Raw genomic sequence first — 23,047 nt, forward strand, 5'->3', positions numbered from 1 at the left:
TCATTTTATCGTTGAGCTCTTGGGCAAAACCTTTTACCCCAACCATTCCAGAAATGCTGGTTCGTCCTTAATTATACGTCACATCGGATACATCGGTGACTCCTAAATAAATAAACACAGAGTGAAAGCATCTTCTGGGATGAGGTTCTCCAGGAAAGTGGAAAGGTACGTGACTTAACTTCCGTCAGTTCGTACGTAAAGGTGCATCCTTGCAAATGTTCAGAAGATCCGATTTGAGTGTTGGCGCCACAGCTCCAATGACGAATCGGTAAACGTGGCGAACACGGACGTAACGCTAAATCGATGAAACGTAGCTTTTCATTTTGCGACGGTCTAGCGCTCTCAATAACTGACTTGATGAGCTGGGGGTGTAAACGTCTGAGGAAATCAAAACGGTTGCTATGGGACTGTGACACATACGCACAGCCAGGTCGGGGGCTGTGAATTAAAGCACACACCTGTGTTGAGATGATGGTGGATGTTCCTCACAGAGCCATCCAGGACTCAGGAGAACACCATGCAGTTCCTCTAAAGAGCTTAGATGGGCAAGTAACTCAGATATGCACAGTACCCTTTATGGGACAGAGCAATACTTTGCACTTTGCCATATTTCCATTTCAGGCATCTCTTTTATTTATTTGATATTTATTTTGTATATTTATACTTGATTTAGCCATGTTTTCTGTTATTCTATTCATTTCATAAATATATACCTCTGCAGTTCCTAGTTGTATGACTGCTTTGATGTTTTGTTCGTGCCCCGCTTTACGCTGTCTAATCCTGTCACACGTTACTGCCTGGATGGCACAAGTAAGAATTTCTGTGTACTGATGTACAAAAGGCAGATAAAGAATCTTGAATCTATGTTGCCACTATAAAACATAGCATTACAATGCGAGTACCTGATCAACCTCGTTAGGTATTTGCGTACAATTTAGATGCTGCATATTTCATATTTGTTGGCAGTTTTAGTAAATGAGGTCACTACCTGTGTGCCACTGGATGAGAGAGGGGGCGTGCTTTATATGTGCTTGCGTGCCCGTGTGCTACTTCATGCTAAGGCAATGTGGTGAAGTTGCTATGGTGATATGGAGGCACAAGGGGGAATGTCTTGTTTTAGCTACGTTATGAAGCCACTAAACCTTTTGGTCTCTGGTGGTGAAATTTGGTCGCCAGTGAAGAGTATTGAAATCCTTGTGGAGACCAAGCGTGATGATCTAGATCAGTGTTTCCCAGTCCGGTCTTCGGGGGCCAACAGCCGGTCCATGTTTTTGCTTCGGCCGAGCTGTCTGCTAGACAGTCCACATTTTTGCTCCGGGAGCTAGGAAGAAGCAAAAATGTGAACTGTTTGTGGGTCTTCAATGACCAGATTTGGAAACACTGATCTAGATGTTTACTGATGTTAAGGTGCTTATAATCTTCAGGTGCTTCATTTTACCCTTTTGCCATGATTTACCTTTTTTATACGGTAATGGGTGGTGAGAGTTATTTGAAGAGTCAGAACTCACAATTACAGCAATGGCACCCCGACAGCTTCGATCCCTGTTCTGCACACGTCCGTTCCATGTGTCGCTGTAGGCTTTCTAGTGCAGGGAAAGGCTTGGTTTGTCTCCTGAAGTACGTTGGCATATTTCTGGGTATCCCTGACATCAGCATGGCGATGCGTTGGCGCTATAAGCACCACGGTGGCAAGTGGAGGCATGGAACCCGCGGTGTCGTCCCCAGCTAATCGGGGCGGCTCTGCCGTGATCCGGCCCCCTAAACACTTGGTGGACAAAATCCTCTCCGGCTTCTGTGATGGAATCTGTGCCGCTGCCCCCCCCCCCCCCATCCCCCCCCGAGGGTCCGGCCTACGGCCTCCTAGGCAGGTGATGAAATCACAAGGCCGTTGTTAGCACCTGACGCTACGCGTAGGCTGAAACTGTGCACCCTGGGGGGGGAGGGGGGGGTTATGTAAGAGTAATAAACAGCACCTAGACAGCCTCAAGAAGACCTGTTTTTGCTTTAAAGAGACTTTGGTTAAAGTGTCTCTGTGCCTAGAGAACAGTGTAAATAAAGACATGAGTCAGGGTGGAGTATGCTAACCGCTAACCCAGTTCTAAGCATTAGCAACAGTCTGCAACAGTGGTGAAAGTTGTCATTGATTAGATTTTCACATAATGCAAATGTTAGTTGTGCAGTAAATTATTTGATCTTATTTGTCTGGATATGTGGACTTTATTTTCGATCTGTTATCCATTCATCCATCCATCCGTTCGTCAACCTTTCAGTGATACTCTTTTGAATGTGTGTGTGTGTGTGTGTGTGTATAGATTTCTTTTTCCCCTATTATAACTCCAAAGTACTGTTCATAAATAAAAGCCCATAAATAAAGACTCAGTTTGTCAATGCGATGTCTCGGCTTTTGTCCGGGGAGGGTCACATGTTCAGGGTTTCGAGGCGCACGAGGCCGCCGTGTGTCTGGGGCCTCAATGGTCACTGAACTATATCTCGTCACCCGAGACGTTCCTGCTGGATGACCATCTACATCAGAGATTTACATTTTGTTCTTCGCTCTCATTATTATTCATGAATCAAGCCACCCCCCCCTCTGAGCCCAGCTGATGGTGGCAGTGACAGATGAGGAAATCAGCGCCGGGGACATTTTTATTCACTATTACATTAAGCCTCTGTTTTGCTTGGAGTCAGGCTGCGCTTGACGCTTGAAAGATGGTGACAATTGAAAGGGTGATATTTGACTTTTCCAATGATTTAATACATACAAGACTATGCACTGCAGCCTCACGGTCAAATAAAAGTCTTACTTAAAGATGACTTATTGCTCTTTTCAATTTGCAATATCTTGTGTTTTTTAGAACATGGTGTGTTACTTAGTTATTAGAAAAACCAAAACTTTTACAGCTAATTAATATAATTTAATTCATATTCTGTATTATAATAATTTATTTAAATATTATTTGAATGTCCTGTAAATGACTACATGTTACCACTGTCTGTGTGTGTTCCTGTATTTTATACTGTGTGCCTGAGCATACTCCATACTCTTGGGTTGGGCTTACTTTGTAAGCACCTTACTCTTGGGCCATGTCGGGGGTGTGAAAGGAAAGGATTTGGGAAAATGACAGAGGTGTGGGCACAGTTTCGGCTCTGAGGTGCAGGGTGGGCCACAGGATTCAGTTGGAGGGCCTGGAGGGGGTGTACGTTTGGGTTTAAAAGTTCACAAAGTCCATCCTAAACAAATGGTCTTGCGTCCCTCCTGTTTACGATAATAAAAGCTGCGAGCGGTTGGCGTTTGCCCAGCCCTGAGGTGGGCGAGCTCGTGACTGAGTGGGCCAGGCCTACTAAAGCAGTCAGCACCACAACAAAAAATGCAGGGGATTCTGGGTAAATTAGAGAGAGGTATCTCTTGCAGTGAGGGTGCCTAATGCCTATATGACTGACCTGCCTCTCAGTGTGTTTGGGGTTAGAACATTCCGGAATTATCTGTCAGACGGCCTGGTGATGCGGTTCTCCTCCCAAAGACTTGTTTTCGTTGAGAAAAGAACCGATGAAGGCTTGCTGATGAAGTCAGGGGCCGTTGAAGTCGGGGGGCACCAAGCACCCAGGCCAACCCAGCGGGCCTTGGCTACTTGGGCTGATCGGAAAGCGTTTGCGTTAATAACCCGTAGCAGCCTGGTGAATGTGACACCCGCCCTGTGGTCTCATATGAGGTCAGGCTGCAATTCCAGACCCCCCCGCCCCCCTTCCCCAGGCCTTAATCTCTCACCGCACACTCACAGAGGTGCTGGATTTGGGTTAATGCTGGAGCTGCGTGTTTGAAATGCAACCCAATCGAAAACTGCAGTAAAATAATAAAATAAAAGCGCTAGCTAACAAGCATTAATAATTAAACAGGAATTTTTAAAAGGCCCTTTTCAATTCAGTGGCAAACCATTCAAATTAAAACAATGACCTGGACACATTATTATTATTATTAATAATAATAATAATTTCTTTGTTTGTTTATTAATCAGTCATTGAGCTATTTTTTTCTACTTGCAGTAACAATGACGGAAATGTAGCATAAATACATGAGACCTAGTGCAAGCGTGCGGTCAGACACTTGTGTTACGTTTGTATTTTCTTTCGACCCGGTGGTAGAGGACGCAGGCTGCTTCACGGGCCTTTATTTTTGGTGCGTTGTGGTGTCCAGGAACGCCGCGTCCCCATTCGCTGGTGCGACAGCGCCTGGAGTGGGCGGTGCCGGCGCCTCCGCCGGTGGATAATCGCTGCTCTCGGGCTTTAAAACGTGGCGACTGCAGCTGATATCGGAGCGACGTTAATGTGAGCCTTTCAGAATCACAGCTAGATATCAATAGTTTAAAATACCAAAAAAAAAGCTAATAAAAAATTGAGGAAAACAGCAACAATTTTAAAAAATGCGTATAAATATGATACATTTTATAACACTGCTTTGAAGTATATTAAAAATTATATTTGAATATAGCTATATGTCATAATTTAAAAATAATTTTAAGCTATTTGAGAAAATATATTTATTTATATATTTTTTCTATATTTATTTTGAATATTTAAAATTTTTATAAATGATTTAGAGAAACGATAAGGTGGATCCTGTAGCTGCGTCTGTGCCCCCCCCCCCCCCCCTCCCACCTGCCACACGGGGTGAGACTTGCTTTGAAGGTGGTTTGAAGATGCTGAGGCCTTCAACTTCCTTTGCAGCCTCAGATCTCCTGGCTTTGTCTCCCGAGGTCCATGTCGTCCCGGGCTGCGCGCGTACGACCAGCCGTCTGCCCGCTTCCTCATTCAGCCACGACAGTAGGCCGCCTCGGACCGAATGTCGCTCTGCTTCGCGGGGCCTGTGTTCACTTCCCGGACCCCTGTTTGTTTGTTTGTTTATTTAGCCGCTAATGAATACCATCAACAGACACATTAAGATCAGTGGATCTGAAGCACACGAGCCATTTTCATCTTCAAAGCTACTGAATTTACATGTACGCAGGGCTGATGGGGTCTTCGGGGAGGGAGATTATCGCTCTGTCTTGAACGCCAATAAGATGTGCCGTATTCGGATTAGCCCCTGCTCCGCTAGCTTTAGCCAATATCTTTGCCTTAGAGACAGAGTGACTTCCAAGGTTTGATTCTAAGAAGTAGAGTGATATATATACCATAGTATCGTAGTAGTATAGGCAGTAGTAATATAGTAGTAATATAGTAAATAGTATACTTCTGTTTGCTTTGCTGCTGTTATTTAGTCTTAAATATCACCCTGAGATATAGGTCGTAATCAGATAGCCATCACTGTTCTTGTTTTACCAAAAGGGTTTGACGGTGTGAATTGCTGCAGAATTAAATTAATGTAAATAACATGCACGCTCTATGTCCTCTGACACAGTCAGGTATTTTTTTTGGGGGGGGGGGGATGAATGTGGTGTGTTGAAATTGTTTGTTTTTTTGTCTGTCAAAATGAGGGGGTAAATGTGTCCTTTGTTGCTGAATGAGAACAGTTTCATTCAGCTGGTGGCTTTGTGACCGCCGGGGAGGTGGGGGTGGGGGTGGGGGGGGGTAATTTCATGGAGGGCTGCAGAACATCCTTTTTGGTTTTTATTGGAGTAAAAACCTGAAAGAGCCCTGACACCAATGGGAAGGAAAAGTCCAGAACCTGCGATAAACCACATTTATTCCATGATCATTTTGAATTTATAAGGACACATTTTTGCTGAAACTCAACATTTGGTGAAATATATTGACTTATACGCATGTAACATTTGAATTCACGATGGACTCTACGGTCGTCCTCTTCCTACATGCTAAGGACCCCATTCAGTATCGTAGGCCCAGCTAGGTCAAGTCGCAGCAGTGAAATTCCTCACCTAATAAGGTGACGTTTCAGATTCCTCACCTAATAAGGTGACGTTTCAGATTCCTCACCTAATAAGGTGACGTTTCAGATTCCTCACCTAATAAGGTGACGTTTCAGATTCCTCACCTAATAAGGTGACGTTTCAGATTCCTCACCTAATAAGGTGACGTTTCAGCTACCAGCTGCCTCAGAGGTTGCCTGACATTAACCCGGCCGTCCTGAAATACAGATACGTATTTAATAGGTCGGTTATGCGTTTTAATAGCATATTCACCGTCATGACAACAGAAGCAGAAATAATTCCAGGCCAGCATCTGCTTTTGACCCTTTCCTAAATTCTCACAGTATATCTGACTCGGAACAATAAGTGAAAAAAATGTCCTTTTTATTTTAGGCCCTTTGAAGACTAATTTGAGGCCTGCATCAACTAAATAGCTACCATTTGTACTGAATGCCCCGCATTTCTGTGTGGCAAACGTGAGCGATTAGCAGAATCCCTTGCAAACAATCATTTTTCTTTGTCTTTTGTAGTCAAGGTAATGTCAGCAGACACAGAGTAACAATCTTAAAATAATGACGTTGAAATGCACCTTATTTAGAAAGAGACGTGCGTTTTACTGAAACATGCGTGGGGATGAGCGCCGCTGAGGTTTCCGTCTCTGCGCAGGGATATCGGTTGCACGTCCTTGGCCTTAGTGTTAATGTGACTGGGCTGTTCCTAGCATCCCGAATGCGAAGTGAAGGATAAGGGATTACACTTGGATTAATGATGGCCGTCTGCCTGCGAGCCTCAGGTCAGTCGGCCTCTGGGGTTTCCAGGCAGCACTCGGAGGGGCCCGGGACCCCCGACGCATCCCGGGACGCAAGAAAAATTCAACTCTACCACGCGGAGCCGGCGGACAATTTTATTACCTGGCTGAAAGTGAAGAATGTCTTTCTGATTCATCCATCGATCGCTCGCTCCCGGTTCTTCGTCGTTTGTCTTTGGTGTCGCAGTGTGTATCTGACCTTTCTAGGCTTTTTAAAATTTTTTTTATTTTGTTTTAATTCCTCTGCAGGAGTGGAGATGGAAACAGAGAAGCTTGTAAGCGTGTGGACGGTGATACGCCATGGGGGTTACCCGATTGGGTTTTATATTTTGCTCTAATTTGGGGAGGGGACAAAGAAATAGATGGGGACAAACTTAAGAGGGAGGCCTTAAGTAGCCGTCTGATTGGTCTGGCAGTTTATCTTTATTATTAAATTCCATAATGGAAAATCGACCGTTTCCCCCAGCTGGCAGGGACTTTATCGGCACTGACCTTCATCAGATGAGGGTGCACTCTTCGAGATAATACCAGGACCAGAGGGATGGGCATACAGAGGGATGGGCATACAGAGGGAGAAATAGGAGATGGAAAACTTGGTTGGGATTAAGAACGAAGCATCTCTTTCAAGCAAGCAAACATAAGCAAACAAAAAGAAGTAAGCAAACAAAACAAAAGCATAAAACATGTGTTGGGCTTAATAGGACAGATTTTTTTTTTAAACCTCATTGACCTCTTTGGTGAGCAGTTCATCAATACTGTGACTTTTTTTAAAATCTACTAGTTCTCAATTATAAACAAATTATTTGCATATACTGTTTGTATGCCAGTGACAGGAGGCTAGCGTGAAGGCAGGGTGTACCGAGATACCGAGATAAAAACCACACCGAAGGTCCTTTCGCTGCCTTAACTTCCGTTTAATATTAATGTTTTTCGGTCTTAACTAGCAGTGTCAGAGCTGGTTGTGCTAATTCAAGTCAGGGTTTACCCTCACAAGACACAACCCAAGCAGGCTTCTTTGTGTGCTGTTTCTTCTCGACGAACAATGGGCAGCATTACTTGCTCGCGGTCCCGGACGGCAGCCGTCAGGAGAATGATTAGAAAGTGGAATTTAACGACAGACGAGGACAATGAGAATAGGGCGGCCTGTTTGAGGCCTGCCCGTCTACGCGAAGCCTGACCCCTTTGTCTGCCTGCCCAGGCCGGTGACAGATGGCCAGGCTGTCCCGGTGAATTTGTTACCTATATGCTCAACGTGCAATATGTCGGCGTTCCTAGCTGACCACGGAGAGCAGGCGTACGCCTGCATTCGCACAACAGCGTCTGAAGATGACATTTTAATATTACTTTGTTAATAACAATAATGCTTCCCATAACCCTGTACTGGATTAGCAGTTGGAAGATGTACAGGTGATTAAGGATGCTTGCAAAAATAACACTTTTATTTATTTCAATTGCAAAAAACTGAGATGCATTTTTTAATTTCGTTTTTTAAATGTTTAGTTCCGACGCCTTGCATTTAATTTGATTTTTTGGTGTAAAATGCTGCCAATTTGAATGAATTTAAGAATACTGTGACAAAATGCTTTTTTATTCCGTAACTGACGTTGCTGAAGCACTCCGGCGGCGCAGAGGTGACTGTTTTCATCTGGTAGCTCAGGGGCATTGAGGAGAAGCAAAGAGTGGAGGCAGAGTGACGACCAAACGCGGCGAAACCGCACCTCTAAGACGACAGTGAGGGGGACTCAGGGGGGGTGGGGGGGGGGCATGCTTCAGAAAGCTGAGCTCGGGGAAACGGCAGGGAGAAGTAACGGTGGAGGACGAGGAAGACGCCTCAAATGGCGACTGGGTAAAGCGGGATGCGCAGAGCTAGTAAATAGTGCGCGTTGACAATCCCATGGCCTCGTGATGTATGATCCCACAGGCCGATTCATAGGAGAGCTCCCTCTTTCAAGTGCTGACGGGGTCATTCGTGGGATCGAGCGGTGATTTATCGAGAGACCGGGGGTTAACAGCGACGTGGCCCGATGCTGCTTATTCCCCTTGTTCCGGTTCCATCACGAGGGAGGCGAGGCTGATTTGCCACCCTGTTTGGGGGGGGGGGGGGGGGTACACACGCCAACCGTCACTGCTAGCGCCCCCCCCCCCCCTGAGTTACTGCTCATTAGCACCGCCCTCTCAGCTAGCCTTTGAGATGCACGCATAGCAAAACAAACACCAGGGGTACATTGATGATTACAGTTCAATTAATGACTGCAAAGGCAGGACCTGAGCATGGCGGACAGCTCCCATACCACTAATGGCCCTAGCGGTGTCCATGTTATCGTCACCTCGTTGTTGTTCAAGCAGGTGGGGGGGGGCGGAGCTTCAAGTAGGATCATAGTGCTTAATCTGGACCCAGATTATCGATTATTAACAACGACTGTGGAAATATTTGTAACCTCTGGCAGAATACCCTATGAGTACCCCCACCCCCCCAGCCCAAGATGTCCTGAGGCTAGATTGGGATGATATTCCCAGCCTCAATTCTCCCCCTGTCCCTCTCTGTCTCCGGCACTGCGGAGTGGGAGTGTTTGACAGGGCGGATCATCGGTCCGAGAGGGGCGGGTGCGCCTTGCCCGTTCCGCGGCCTGAAGGTTGCACCGAAGCCTGTAGAGAGTGGCTGTCTGACCGCTTCCCTCTGTGGCCATGCATGGATCCATGAAGGCGAGACTCGGGCCCGCTCACTGTTCACAGTTATGCTAAAATGGCTAAAATTCAGTAGCTATGGAAGATAAAACTATAATTAAAATATTTAATTTTAGCATCAGCAGCAGTAATGATTATATACAATAGAGTAGCTGCTCCCTTTAGCGTGGCTAGCTTAATGCTACCACGCACCTCACAACACCGACCTCCACAGGTGCACGACACATTTTCCTGTCCTCTCCGTCTCTGAGATCTCTGGTGGTCCGGTTGACTGGCTCTGACGTGCCGCTCGTAACGTATACAGATAATAAATACATATTTGCCTTTGACTTATTACTGGATAGCTGTGACAGAACAGCATAAAGGAGCTTTACACGGAGGGAAACTTCGCAAAATATTTATAAGGCGGCATGGCATGCGACAGTTAAATCGATTTGAGCGCGGAGTTTGAAGTCTCGTCTTGATATTACTAAGACCTTGGCAAAGAGAATTCTGTAGCGTTCCGCAGCCTGTCTGCGGTGGCGTCGACTGCCTTTTTTTTTCGCAAGATTGAACACGCGTGTGGTCCTCCCTGGAAAACTCATGAATGTGAAATATTTTTGTCAGATTTAACAATTCTCCTTCTCTGTCTCGCCCACAGTTTGATGGAACTCGGGGAGTGTTCAAAGACGCAAATTTAAAAGTCGGCTGAAGAAAAAAGAATGAAAGAAGGAATGAAAGAATACCAGAAAATTTTACACCACCGATTGTGGTTGGGGGGGGGTGGTGTTCGTTGGTACGCATGTCTTTTGTCAACGCCAGCCAGAATCCTCTGCAAAGAAAATCCCACAGTTTACCTCCATTGCCATCATTTGAAACATGTCTCCCATTGAATGCATAATACTTTATTGATTTTTGAAAAATTAATTATTTATATTTTGTACATTTTTTTCCTGAAGAAAGCATTTGGTGATATTTGCCTGAGTGAATGATAATCTGACTGGATGGTTACTAACTGTCATGAGCGTAATTTTCTCATTTAAGTGTCTGTGAAGTACAAAGAAATGTAGCACAAAATACCTTCATTAATATTCAGAAGAATACTAATTAAATAATCCAAATGGAATCCAAGCTGAATCCTGTTTCGTGAAGAAACTTGAGAAAAGCATAAGCCATAGTAATGTATACATTTTAAATAATGCTCAGTAACATTTTTATTTGTATTTTTATAAATGCCTTTTTTATAATTAAAAAATATATTCTTTTTATCTTTTTCTACATTCCTTTGAGTAATTTAAAAAACTGCATCTCCCGTTGTTTTCCTATTGTTCATTATTTTAAATACATTGTTTCTTAACATAGAACAGATGTGCCCATTGTAACTATAACAATGATTTTACCCTGAAGTCAGTGACGCCACAGCTGAGGACGTGAGGCCTTTTTTATTCAAGCAATTCAAATGTTTTCATTCAAAAAAATTCGCAGACTTCACGTAATTACAAACACTTATTTTAAAACTATGCATTTGTTTCAGCCATTTGGAGAAATGTTGATACATAAAAATTACTATGGCTTTTAATTATTATTATTTGTGATTTAATATTTTATTATAACATGCAAACTTCAATATATGATAAGATTGAAGCCATCATTTATTTAAAAAATTTTCTTCAGTGCCAAATCAGCGAAAAATAGCATGTGAACTGAACTCTCTTATTTCGGCCGATTTGAATTATTAGGAAAGAGGAAAAGTTACAATTAGATTTATTTTATTTCAAATCTATATTAACATATTTTAGACATTAAATTGAAAAATAATCTGAAATATGCAACATAAAATATATTTTAATTATTATGCAGTTAGATAAATGAAAAGATAATGAAAAGTCAAATAATTGAATCATGAAAGTAATATCTGTACAGGCCTTTGCAGCAATAAAAATATTATAATAATAAATATTGTATCCACTAACAAAAACCATCAGCATTTTGTAAAATTTGCATATTAGATTAAATATTTTATCATGTCATAATTTAAAGAGGAGCAATGTTATCCTGAGAACAGTAAAAACTGTAAACTGTACATTTGTTTCTCATAACACAATGGCTGGTGTTTCTGTGATTGTCCAGAACCTCTTTCTGAACGCGTTTGTGAAAGACCCAGCACTTTCTACGGAAGGCAGACCCCCTGGAAATGAACGACACGTGAGATGAACGACCCGAAAGGGTGTGTAGCTAGACCAGCGGGGGCGATGGTTCGTGCGGACGGGGGCGGGGGGCACGGAACCGGGGCGAGTGAGGTCGCCATTACAGAGAGACACGGCTCTGTCAGAGAGCAACACCACGGTGACGGAGGATAGGATGAACAAGCAGGAGGCTGGAACTCTCTCATTCTCTCTCTTGCGCCGTCTTTACGTATTTCTACATTTTATACGCATATATATTTAAAATACAAAGACCCTGCATAACAGGATATTCAAAAACATTCAGATATGCTCTCTTTACAGACACACATATATACGCAGTAGTTGGAGATCTTGTATATCCCAAAGCTCCAACGTTTCTTTGTACATCTGCCGGGGTCAGAGGTCGCAGAGGTCAGAGGTCACACATGACAATGGCGGAGCCAGCTAGGCTGTGCATCTGGCCAGGGTGGGTCCCGCCTGACGCGCAGAGACGCGACCCCCGCAAGCCGCCTTTCCACTCAATCACCACACTTATGTCTAATTTTCATGCCAAATTTATGACCCCCCCCCCCCCCCGCAGCACCCCCTGCCTTTTTACCCCACCTCCCGCCACACGGGCGGGTGATGAATTGGGGCGAGGCTTTGTGATTAGTCTCAGCCATTGCGGGCTTCACCTCTTCATCTGTTTTTCTAAATAGCTAATGAGTCGGGGGACAGTGCCGGAAAATAGTTCCCTTCACACCTGCCCTCTCCCCCCGCCCCCTTCCCCCAAACCCACCCACAAGGCTCCATTTGCTGATGGATACTGCGAAAAGCTGGGGGGGGGGGTACTGTGGCACGTGCCAGGGGCCGGCTGCTGATTCACATTTCCTAGCCCCCACCTCCACCCCTACTCATCCCCACCCCCATTATCCCATAGTCCTCTGCTCTGTTTAACACGCTCCGTCTGCGCAGACGGGCACACGCCTAAAGGCCCGCCAGCCTCAGTGCCGGGGTAATTAAGGTCACGTATTTTCTGCAGCTGTAATCCCAGATTGTATCAACAGCCTATAAAAACGCGGATTTTTTGCATTGCATTATGGGTGATTTCACGTGCTTTAAAAAAAAAGATGGTAAATTTTTTTTGTTTTTTTTGACAGTTGCTTTATGTAAGCAGAACCGTTCCATTTAAATATGGAAATCTGCCCTGTTTCATTAATTTGTTTTTAATTGATTGACTAGAAACCGGAAATTAACACGATTCCCCTTTTTACCATCTAAAATAAGAATCAGAATGAAGTGAGGAGAAATAGCGAGTATGTGAATGGTCCCGTGTGTCTCTCTGAGGATGGAGGGAGTGAGAGATGGAGAGCAGTGTGTGTGTGTGTGTGTGTGTGTGTGTGTGTGGCGGGTGCCTCTCTGCCTCTAATACTGAAAATGGCTTCCTGCTCACCATGGATGTACGTGTGTGGGGGGTCTCCATATGGATGCTCGGCCACCATTCCGGGGGGTGTGGCTCTAAGGGCTAGGACTTTCTGCCCGTGATCAGAAGGTCATTGGTTTGAATCCCATGGCTGGCAGAGTGATGTCACCATTGGGCCCCTCAGCAAGGCCCTTAACCCCAAAAGGTCCATTTCCTGGCTCACCCTGCTTTCACTTGTGTGTCCTCTTTGGACACTGGGACACAGTCATGCACTTGGCCCTCCACATGGACATGAGGTGACATCCCACTATCCCTGCACAGACTTGTCCCCCGTGGCCTTGTCCTGATCTTTTGCCCTCTATTTCCACCGCAGATGCTCTGTTGATCTGCCTGAAACTGGATCGACGTGCAAGCAGCCCTTGTCCACACACACGCTTTTCCCGCATGCCCCTCTCACAAGAGGTCTGCTTCTGGCTCAGCCCCCCCCCCCCCCCCCCCCAATCTACGGGCCAGGCCCTAGTAACCGTAGTTCCTCTGTCCCGAGGTTATGGGACTGAATCTCCCAGCACCGTGGCCCCCCTCCCAGCCCAGTTCTGCTTGACTTCACTCCATCTCAGGGCATCCATGCGTCTCTCTCTCTCCCTCTCTCTCTCTCTCCCTCTCTCTTTCTCTTTCTCTCTCTCTCTGGGGTGAAGTGGCGATGAACGAAGATGGAAATCCAGGCTCCTTGTTGCTATGCAGAACAGCCACCCTTGGCCCCACAGGCCTTGCGGTGAGTTTGGTGGGTCTGCTCCCGTGCCTGTCCCCTCTCGGACCCGCAGAGGCCTCACGTCAACCCCCCCCCCCCCCCCACGCTGCATATCCAGCTCACGTGTTTTGCCCACTCACTCTGCCGGGCTCTTACCGGACTCAGTCTCTTGCTCTTCTTCGCCACCTCATGCCTTGTCGTGTCGTGACATTTACCCAAGTCACATGACTCCAGGCCGCCTCGCAGGAACCTTCTTGGCAAGAAACCAGAACCGGGGGTACAGTTTACCTTGAATCTCCTATGGTTTAAATTTCCTCTCTTGGTTAGATTTCACTCAAGTAAAAAAAGAGTGGAGGTGAGACCGGGGCAGTTTATGACGTGACACAAGCAGACCATCCCATAATGATCAGCCAGCGGTCTGTATGCCATGCGGGCTAAAGGTGACCGCTTGGCATCTCCCTCGACGTTGCTGGTTAACCCGATCTCGAATCACGGCTAGTTCTCGACCTCGATCACACCTAGTTAAACGCGGCCGGGTCCGTTTGACAGCAGAGTGGCCGCCGGTATGGCACAGGGGCCTTGTGTTTCGTGTAGAGGGGGGGGATCCAATCTTGCGGATGGGGAGGAGCGGAGCCGGTGGAGAACGGCGAGCCCAGCCCCGGCATGGCAGGAAGCCGCGGATTCGCTGTGAAAGACAGGTGGTAGACATGTTCTCTGACAACGGCGCAAAGCCGACGAGACGTGCTGCTCGGGTTGGTATGGCTGGTCGCCATGGAAACAGGGCGATATGGTTTTGGGGGGGCGATTCTGTGTGGATTATAGATGTGACTCATGTATGAAGCTCGCATTGTGTAAGGTGGAAATCGCAATTTTTTTTTTAGACTTGTTTTAATCCTGCCGTGTCACTCTGTATCGTACAAAACTGACCAAACCATACACTTTTTCCCAGTGGACATTTCTAGAAGCACAGAGCCTTACATTTTTATTTATTTAATGTTCTTTCAGCCAAATATTTATTAAGCAAAAAGGATTGTTCTTTCTGTGGGGAACTGGGAATACACTGAAAGAATATTGGAGATAATTATGTGTCTGTGCATCATGTTACTATCATATTACTATCTGACTTACAGTTTTCCTAAATAGGCTCCTTCTTCTTCCACAATCCACGTTTGGATTTGAAATAATTTCAGACTCCTCGATGAGAATTAGATTTCGTCGCTTTGGCAGAGTGTGGATCCGATTTGTCGGGTGTGGACTGCGAGTCCGGCATTAAGGAGCGCTTTGCTTTCCAGAAAGATGGGATGAGACTCACACTTCAGGTCCTGCTTCCAGAATGGGAGCAAGGAAAACCGCCCCAGTCCAAACATACACATTTATCTATTTCAGAACCAGCTTTTTCAACCTTACAACCATTTCACTATACATTTGCGCAGAGTGTATGCAGAGTGGATTTATGTGTATTTGCATGCATGTATGTGCGCACATGCATTTGTGTGTGCATGCATGTGTGCATGCATTTGTGTGTGCACTTGTGTTTGCGTGCATGTGTGAATGCATTTGTGTGTGCGTGGTTTGCGCATGCATGCGGGTCCGATTCCACTGCAAGTTGTTGATAAACAAAAAAGTGGGAATAGTTCTAATTCTCTGTTAAATTATATGAAACAAAAAGGCACTAATTGTATGTAATGACATAATCAGTTCTTAGCCACAGTGGACCTAATGATTTAACAGACTTCCACTGCCCCATAATTGATTGTTCTCATGATGATTAACATATGAAAGGAGAGAGAGAGGGAGAGAGAGAGAGAGCGGGAGAATGGAAAGAATGATGGAGAGGGAGCGACACAGTTTCTTGTAAAAATGAAGAAAAAAAGGTTTATAAATGAAGACTGTTCATTTCTCACTGTAAAGGCGGATTTGGCTTGCACCTTTGCCCAGGAATATGTGAATTTTTCCGAGGAAGACACTGGGTCAGGTGAAGTTCTGCAGGTTGAATTTCTACTGGGATCGCCTTTTCATTATGCCCCTCCATTTTTCCCTCTGGGGGGGAGCTTGCTTTGTCTTTTCCGAATCCCAGCTGTAGGAGGTGACTTGGGTGGGTGGGTGGGGGTGTGGAGGGGGGGGGGTTGTAAAGTAGGCCATGGGGATTCCCTGCGGCCTGATCATTCTTGCGTGACCTGTGGTTAAAAATATAGATGCGCGTGATTTTATAGCCTGAATGGCGGGCCAAATGCGACGTGGGGTGCGGGCCGGTGATGGGGGCCGTGCCTCCCGGTGACCTTTCCTGCTGCTGCCATTGGCCCTCACAAAGGAGTTTTGGCGGGACGGGGACGTGGGATTCGCTGGGCGGTTCTGCACGGACCGCCTGGGCATTTTGGATTTTGCCAGAAAGAGAAGAAGCCCACAGGTTCTTTTTTTGCTTGGGGGGGGGGGGTAACATCATGGAGAACATGGGTATAAGGGGAAGGACCAGTACTAGGAGTTCATATACTACTAATAGTACACTTGCTTGGAACGTAATATTTTGCTTTTTAAAATCATCTATAAGGGACTATTGGCTTTCAAAATAAACGATGGCCCAATTTTACATATGTGATGCAATACCAGAATAGAATAATTTTCCTGCGTATTTTCAAAAGAGAATTCAGGTTATAAAAATTCCTAGACCTAGATTTTGTGTAAAACACATAAACCGACATGAACTGCTGAGATTTCCCTGACAGCGCATTAATACGGATGTGTCAAGAGGGTGTGATACGGCTGGTCCACATAACAGGGTCGTATTATTCCACCACAGAGGACACAAGAGCACAGAGGACGACTGTTGACTGCTCTGGTGCCGGTACCACCTCTCACGGTCCTGTGGGCTGGACAGGCTCCGCATGTCCCGTGTACGGTGGCTGCACGGGTGTCAAAAAGCACGGATATTCCCCAACTCTTATACACTTCTCTGTTTTAATACGTTGACCACATAAAGGGGTTTTCAGACAGTTATGAGTTTGTCTGCTATTATTGTCATAAATATATAAGATGAGAAATAATTCTGTAGTGTCAGACCAACAGTAGAAATATCTGCCAAAATATATAATTCACTTAATTAAATATCTTGTATTGTCCATGCTCCTAAACTTCTTGCAGATGACTAAGCACCCAAAAAATATATATTAATTAAGGAACGAGTGCAATTTACTTTGTTGGTAAAATCAGAATCATTTCATTGTATTTGTTTGCTTATACTGTCTTTTCTGTAACATTGTTATTCCTTGATTGCTCTTGGAAATACTGCAGAGCAATTTGTCTGCTCGCTTTTTCATCGCCGTGTCCGCAGTGTGATGTTTTTTCTTTCTTTCTTGGGGGTAATTTGTCGTTTTTTTCTCCTCCTTCCCTCAGCTCGCAGCTCTTCGATTTCCTGTCGGGCTCCCTCCCATCAGTCCTGTTCTGTCCTTGAGGTCGTCCTTTGCCCCCCCCCCCCCAGTCCAGGTGACCCGCCCGAGCCCGGCGATGTTCGCCCACGTGGATGGAAAATTGGAAAATCCAGAAAAATGGACCCCCTCCCCCCCCCCCTTTCAAAGCACCGCTGCCACCCAGGTGCCGCCCTCGACCCCCCCCTGCAGAGACACGCAGCCCCCGCCCGCGCCCTACGGCTCTGCTCGCTCCGATGGTGCTCTTGCAGTCGTAAAGGTTCCTAGGTCCTGAAAGGCTTGGGTTCATTTCTTGTCCTTGTGGCCCCACCCACACGAAGCTGAGCGCTACACATCAGCCTCGTACCCAGACATCACCACCATCACCATCATTATTATTATTATTAATAATATTGCTGTTACAGTGGACATATTTAGATGTTTTTATTTCAAAGTAACTGACTAAATTCATATCAAACATGTGAGCGTATCAGGATACCACCCACCTAATGCCCCACAGGTCCCCCACCTAATGCCCCACAGGTCCCCCACCTAATGCCCCACAGGTCCCCCACCTAATGCCCCACAGGTCCTCCGCCTAATGCCCCACAGGTCCCCCACCTAATGCCCCAAAGGTCCCCCACCTAATGCCCCACAGGTCCTCCACCTAATGCCCCACAGGTCCTCCGCCTAATGCCCCACAGGTCCACCCACCTAATGCCCCACAGGTCCTCCGCCTAATGCCCCACAGGTCCACCCACCTAATGCCCCACAGGTCCTCCACCTAATGCCCCACAGGTCCACCCACCTAATGCCCCACAGGTCCTCCACCTAATACCCCACAGGTCCCCCACCTAATGCCCCACAGGTCCCCCCACCTAATGCCCCACAGGTCCTCCGCCTAATGCCCCACAGGTCCACCCACCTAATGCCCCACAGGTCCCCCACCTAATGCCCCACAGGTCCTCCGCCTAATGCCCCACAGGTCCCCCGCCTAATGCCCCACAGGTCCCCCGCCTAATGCCCCACAGGTCCCCCACCTAATGCCCCACAGGTCCCCCCACCTAATGCCCCACAGGTCCCCCACCTAATGCCCCACAGGTCCCCCACCCAGTCCCTCACACGTCCCCGACCGTGTCCCCCACTGCATCCCTGACTGTGTGATTCACCTTGTGCCCCACTGTGCCCTAAATTTTCTCCCCCTGGTTGGTTCACGCCAGCTGTCTCAGGCTAAATCACAGTAGCATTAGAGTAAAATAACGGTCATCATCATCACCATGATCATCATCATCATCGCCGGCCACCGTCATCATCATACCCACCGCGAGTGCCTGTAATATGCCGGCACCTCAAAAAGGGGAACCCCCACGCGTGAGGAGACACGCGCCTCCGTGCTCGTATGGCTGCCGCTACCCCCCCCCCCCCTGCCTTATCTCCCCGACAGTGGGAAGCTCCCATTGTTTCGGCTGCTGTCAAGCCCCCCGCATTATCTGCATGGCCCGCGGTGTGTGTGTCATAAATAGAGGTTATCATGCGTCGCAGGCGCCGGCCAGCCCCCCCGAGGGGTGCTGCACGCTCCGGCCCGGGGGCGGCACGGGGGGACGCAGCCATCTGAGCGGTCCCTAGGGGCCGACATGGCCCCCGATCCGCTGCCCTGACTGTGCTCTCTCAGACACTGTGGTGCGGCGAGCAGGAACAATAAGTCGCCTTTCTTCCCGGCTCAGTCAGGGAGGCTGTATGAGTACGCTGATGACTCTCTGCTGTGCGGCCTGCACCACCACCCCAACTGCTGCGCTTTGCCGCATGTGCGTGTGTGTGCATGTGTGTGTGCATGTGTGTGTGTGTGCACACGCAAGTACATGTGTATCACAATGTGTGTGTGTGTGCGTGCGTGCATGTGTGTGTGAGACATGAGCATGCGTGTGTGTGTGCGTGTGTGTGTGCGTGCGCAAGTACATGTGTATCACAATGTGTGTGTGTGTGTGTGTGCGTGCATGTGTGTGTGAGACATGAGCGTGCGTGTGTGTGTGTGTGTGTGTGTCAGCCTGTGTGGTCGGTGTGTATGTCTGTGTATGGGTGGGTGGGTCATGTATATATTAAATTGTGGGTACCAAATTTTGATGCTGTAGGGACCATTTTTTCGGTCCCCAAAAGGGGAAACTCAATTTATAAAAATCTGTAACGGCAGTCAAAAAAAATTAAAATGCCAAAGTCTTGTATTTTGTTTTGTTACTTTTGTGTGTGTGTTTCAGTTTGTGTGGGTTTGTATACGTTTGTGAGCATGCTTTTATGTATGTATGTTTGTTTGTTTTTGTTTGTATACTTTTGTGTACTTCGATGTTTATTTGTATGTGTATTTTTGTTTGAATATAAAAACCAGTCATGTGGATTTGCATGTGTATGATTGTGCGCGTATGTTTGTGTGTCTGTCTCTGTGTGCATGATTGTGTTTCTGTGTTTGTCTTTGTGTGTGTGTGTGTGTGTGTGTGTGTTTGTGTGTGTGTGTGTGTGTTTGTGTTTGTATGTGTCCCTCTCTGTGTATACATGTTAGTGTTTGTAATTTTGGGTAATATTTTACTTAAAGTACTCATGTAAATACCTTTTAATAGCTTTATAGAGCATTAATAATAATAATAATAATAATAAGCATGCCTATGATGTTATGCCTTTTTATAAATAGTTATAGCCCTTTTATAACACTTTATGAATGCATTACAATGCATTATGAAGGTATCTTAAGTAAATTGTTACCTGTTTTTGCTTATGTCCTTTTGTGGGTGTATGGTTGTGTGTGTTTGTAAACATTTGTGTCTGTCCCATTGTGTGTATGTATGTTTGTATTATTTTAGGGTACATACACATAGGGTGCATGGGTGTTTGTGTCCATTTGTGAGAGTTTGTACGTATTTGTTTGTGCCCATCTCTATTCGTGTGTAGGTTTGTTTGTGTTTGTATATATTTATGTTTGTATCTGTATCCATTTATGTGAGTATGTGCTTGTGTGTGTTTCTTTGTATATGATTGTTTGGGTGTCTGTGTCCATTTCTGTATGTGTATGTTTGTGTGTGAGTGTGCTTTTGTCTATGTACACTGGAGTGTGTGTTTGTATATGTGTCTGTGTATGTATGTGTGAGTGAGTCCACTTTTATGTTTGTACTTATTTAAGCATTTGTCTATAAACTGTATTAAGGATCCAATGTTATTCTAATGTTTATGAAACTTGTAGACCTGCTAGCTGGTGCACAGATGGCATGGATGTTCATTCTATCTAAGTTTTTTGTGTGTAGTTATATGTATGTACATAGGTAAGCATAACACAAGCACACAGTGGCCATTAAGCATAGACGTGTAAAATATATAGGTGCAAATTTCAGGAAAATAACAGGACTTTTTTCCTGCTTGAATCTGACCTTGTCTGTGAGTGACGATTCCCCTGCTGTAACTAGCTTAGTTTGCGCGTGACGGCATCATTTCTGCGTAAATCCTCAAAAGGCTCTGTTATTCTTCTTAATCGCTTCGGTGAGGCCACGCCCTCCTCTTGGAAATTCCCAAATGCTACCCAGGCTCCGTATGTAACAGGCGGACGGGGTGTGAGGCCTCGAATAGGACCCCTCGGAGGAGGTTCTCAGCACGGACGCCGCCCAGAATAACCGTAATCTCTGACACTTGTTCGGCGCTACCGAATAAAAAAAAAATAACAACAGCCTTTTTGTTAGCTACAAGCGCCGTCTGTTCGCCGGCACGTGCCTGGCCCCAGCCACCCTTCCACTCGACCTGATTCCACGCTAAATCCCGGGGGTGGGGGCAGGAGAGGGAGAAAAGGGGGAACAAAAAAAAACCCAAAAGCCATTGGTGAGCGCCACTGATGGCGAGCATCGCTTATGCAAATTCCCATCCTGAATCAGCGGTTGCCGGGTAAACAGAAGAATCTGGTAGGAGGATTTTGGGTGGGGGGGGGTGCAGGTTCCTCCGAATGACACCGTCTGCTTAAATCATTAAAACAGTAGCAGGGGCGAATGGGCACGTGACACACAGGGAGCATTGGTGGGTCGAGCCACCGGTGCTGTTCACATGCGACCTGCTGATAGAATAGCGATCGGAACCCCACTGGCGCTGTCGAGAGAGCGCCCGCCCATCGTTGTCCATTTTCAGGCTGTGGGGGGGAGGTGGGTCTGTGTAGAGTGTCAATAAGCGTACAGCCACTCCAAAGGCTGCAGGCCTTGAAGTGAGAGGTGCATATTTTAGTTAAATGAGGCTTATTCATCGCGCTTGGCGGTCAGGCCTGAGTCGGGGCCATACCTTCCTACCTGAAGGGTGGTGTCATTGTTCAGGGAAGCTCTTTGTGTCCTCTCTGATGCTACTGATGCTGCTGAATCAGGGGGAATTCAGACACATTCCTGATGGTAAGAATGCAGCTCTCAAGGAGAGACATCCATTGAGGTAGAAAGGTTCTGGAGAAGTCTGCATGTCATCCACCTGACTTTGGAGATTGCTCAGACGGTCCAGTAAAGTGTCACCTGCACCGGGGGGGGGGGGACGTATTATAACACTGCGACTGGGGACCCCCAATATATGTCATAGACCTGTTTCCTCAGCCTAAGTGCCTGCACATTTAGGGGTTAGAGGTCGCTGTGAAATCGCAAACATACAGGTACATTCAGAATATCACCCAATCAAAACTAAAGATTCAAATTCCTGTCCAGGGAAGGATTACAATTATTACATGATTGCTAATAAGTGACCTGAATTTAAATGAAAGATATTCAGGACAACAGTACAATATATCGAAAAAATTCATTAATATGTGAAGTTTATAAAATTCTGTGTTGTTTTTTGCTAAAGCAAAGGGTGATATCTTCATTATTCTTTGAACGTACTGTTTTGTCATGATCTGATAATTATTGAATTAAAAATATTTTCTCATCTTAGTCGGGAAAAAAATGTGCAAATTATTTCAGTTGCTAAAAAATGCAAAAAAATGTTAAAAATATCCCATTGGAGAGCCAACAAAATTTTGGAGAGGATACAGGCTGAATTATTTCAGTCCGGGGCTTTGCTTTCGTAAACTGCTGGGCTTGTTTGGATTAACAAATTGCGGATGTTGTTGGCTTTTTATTATGGAGAGTTAATTTTTGGTTAATATTTCTTGTCGTAGCTTGTCACTTTGATACAGATATATCCTCCTTGAAAAATACTACAAATACCAGAGTTAAATACAGTTAGCATATGCATACAGTAATTTACTGGGGAAAAAAACTGTGACCAATTTTTTTTGTAATACACTAAATCTCTGTACATTTATTTCTAGTAATACACTTTAATTTGAAAAAACAAACAAAAAAACGTTAAAAAAACAGTGCCATGCAGGCGAAGCTACTGCCAGTTAACTACTGCAAATTTACAGTGAAAAGTTTTACAGTGCAGTTTACGTCATAATTACTTCCTAGTAGCAGTCCAGAAGGCCAAATTTAAAATGCCGCCAGTTTTTGAGCAATTTTTTCTATGTACAATATCTTACCATTGTCTCATCTGCCCAAAAAGTATTCGTTAGATTTATCCAAGAATGCTCTTGTGGGTATATAAAAAAATAATACTTCCGAAGTGTAAATTTAGTTTACAGTATTAATGCTTCTTTGGGGCACATTTATGGAGGAGACGGCTGTACAGAGTAAACCCACAACATAACGGAGAGTATAGGCAATACCATCTACATACACTGTACTCAGCATAAAAAAATATTTTTTAAATCACGATTGTGTGTTTGAACGAGACAGTCCAGTCGGAAGATCTGTGTGGATTTGGGGGTTTTAAATGTGATGAGTGTGTCACATCCTTGCTGTAAAATAGATACAGTTCACCGACCGGGTTTCTGGCTTGTAAACCTTTAGATATTCCGTGATGCAGTCATCAGTCACCGTATTTAAATAGGGAGCCCCCTCTCTCTCTCTCTCTCTCTCTCTCTCTCTCTCTCTCT

General features: G+C 45.7%; 1 long non-coding RNA gene across 2 annotated transcripts in view; it reads left to right on the plus strand.

Moving 5' to 3' along the window:
* LOC111837051 (uncharacterized) overlaps positions 1–23,047 on the plus strand; it is a 54,263-nt gene that overhangs the window by 14,652 nt on the left and 16,564 nt on the right. The window lies entirely within an intron of this gene.

This window comes from Paramormyrops kingsleyae, chromosome 18, assembly GCF_048594095.1.
Source record: "Paramormyrops kingsleyae isolate MSU_618 chromosome 18, PKINGS_0.4, whole genome shotgun sequence".
Taxonomy (NCBI): Eukaryota; Metazoa; Chordata; class Actinopteri; order Osteoglossiformes; family Mormyridae; genus Paramormyrops; species Paramormyrops kingsleyae.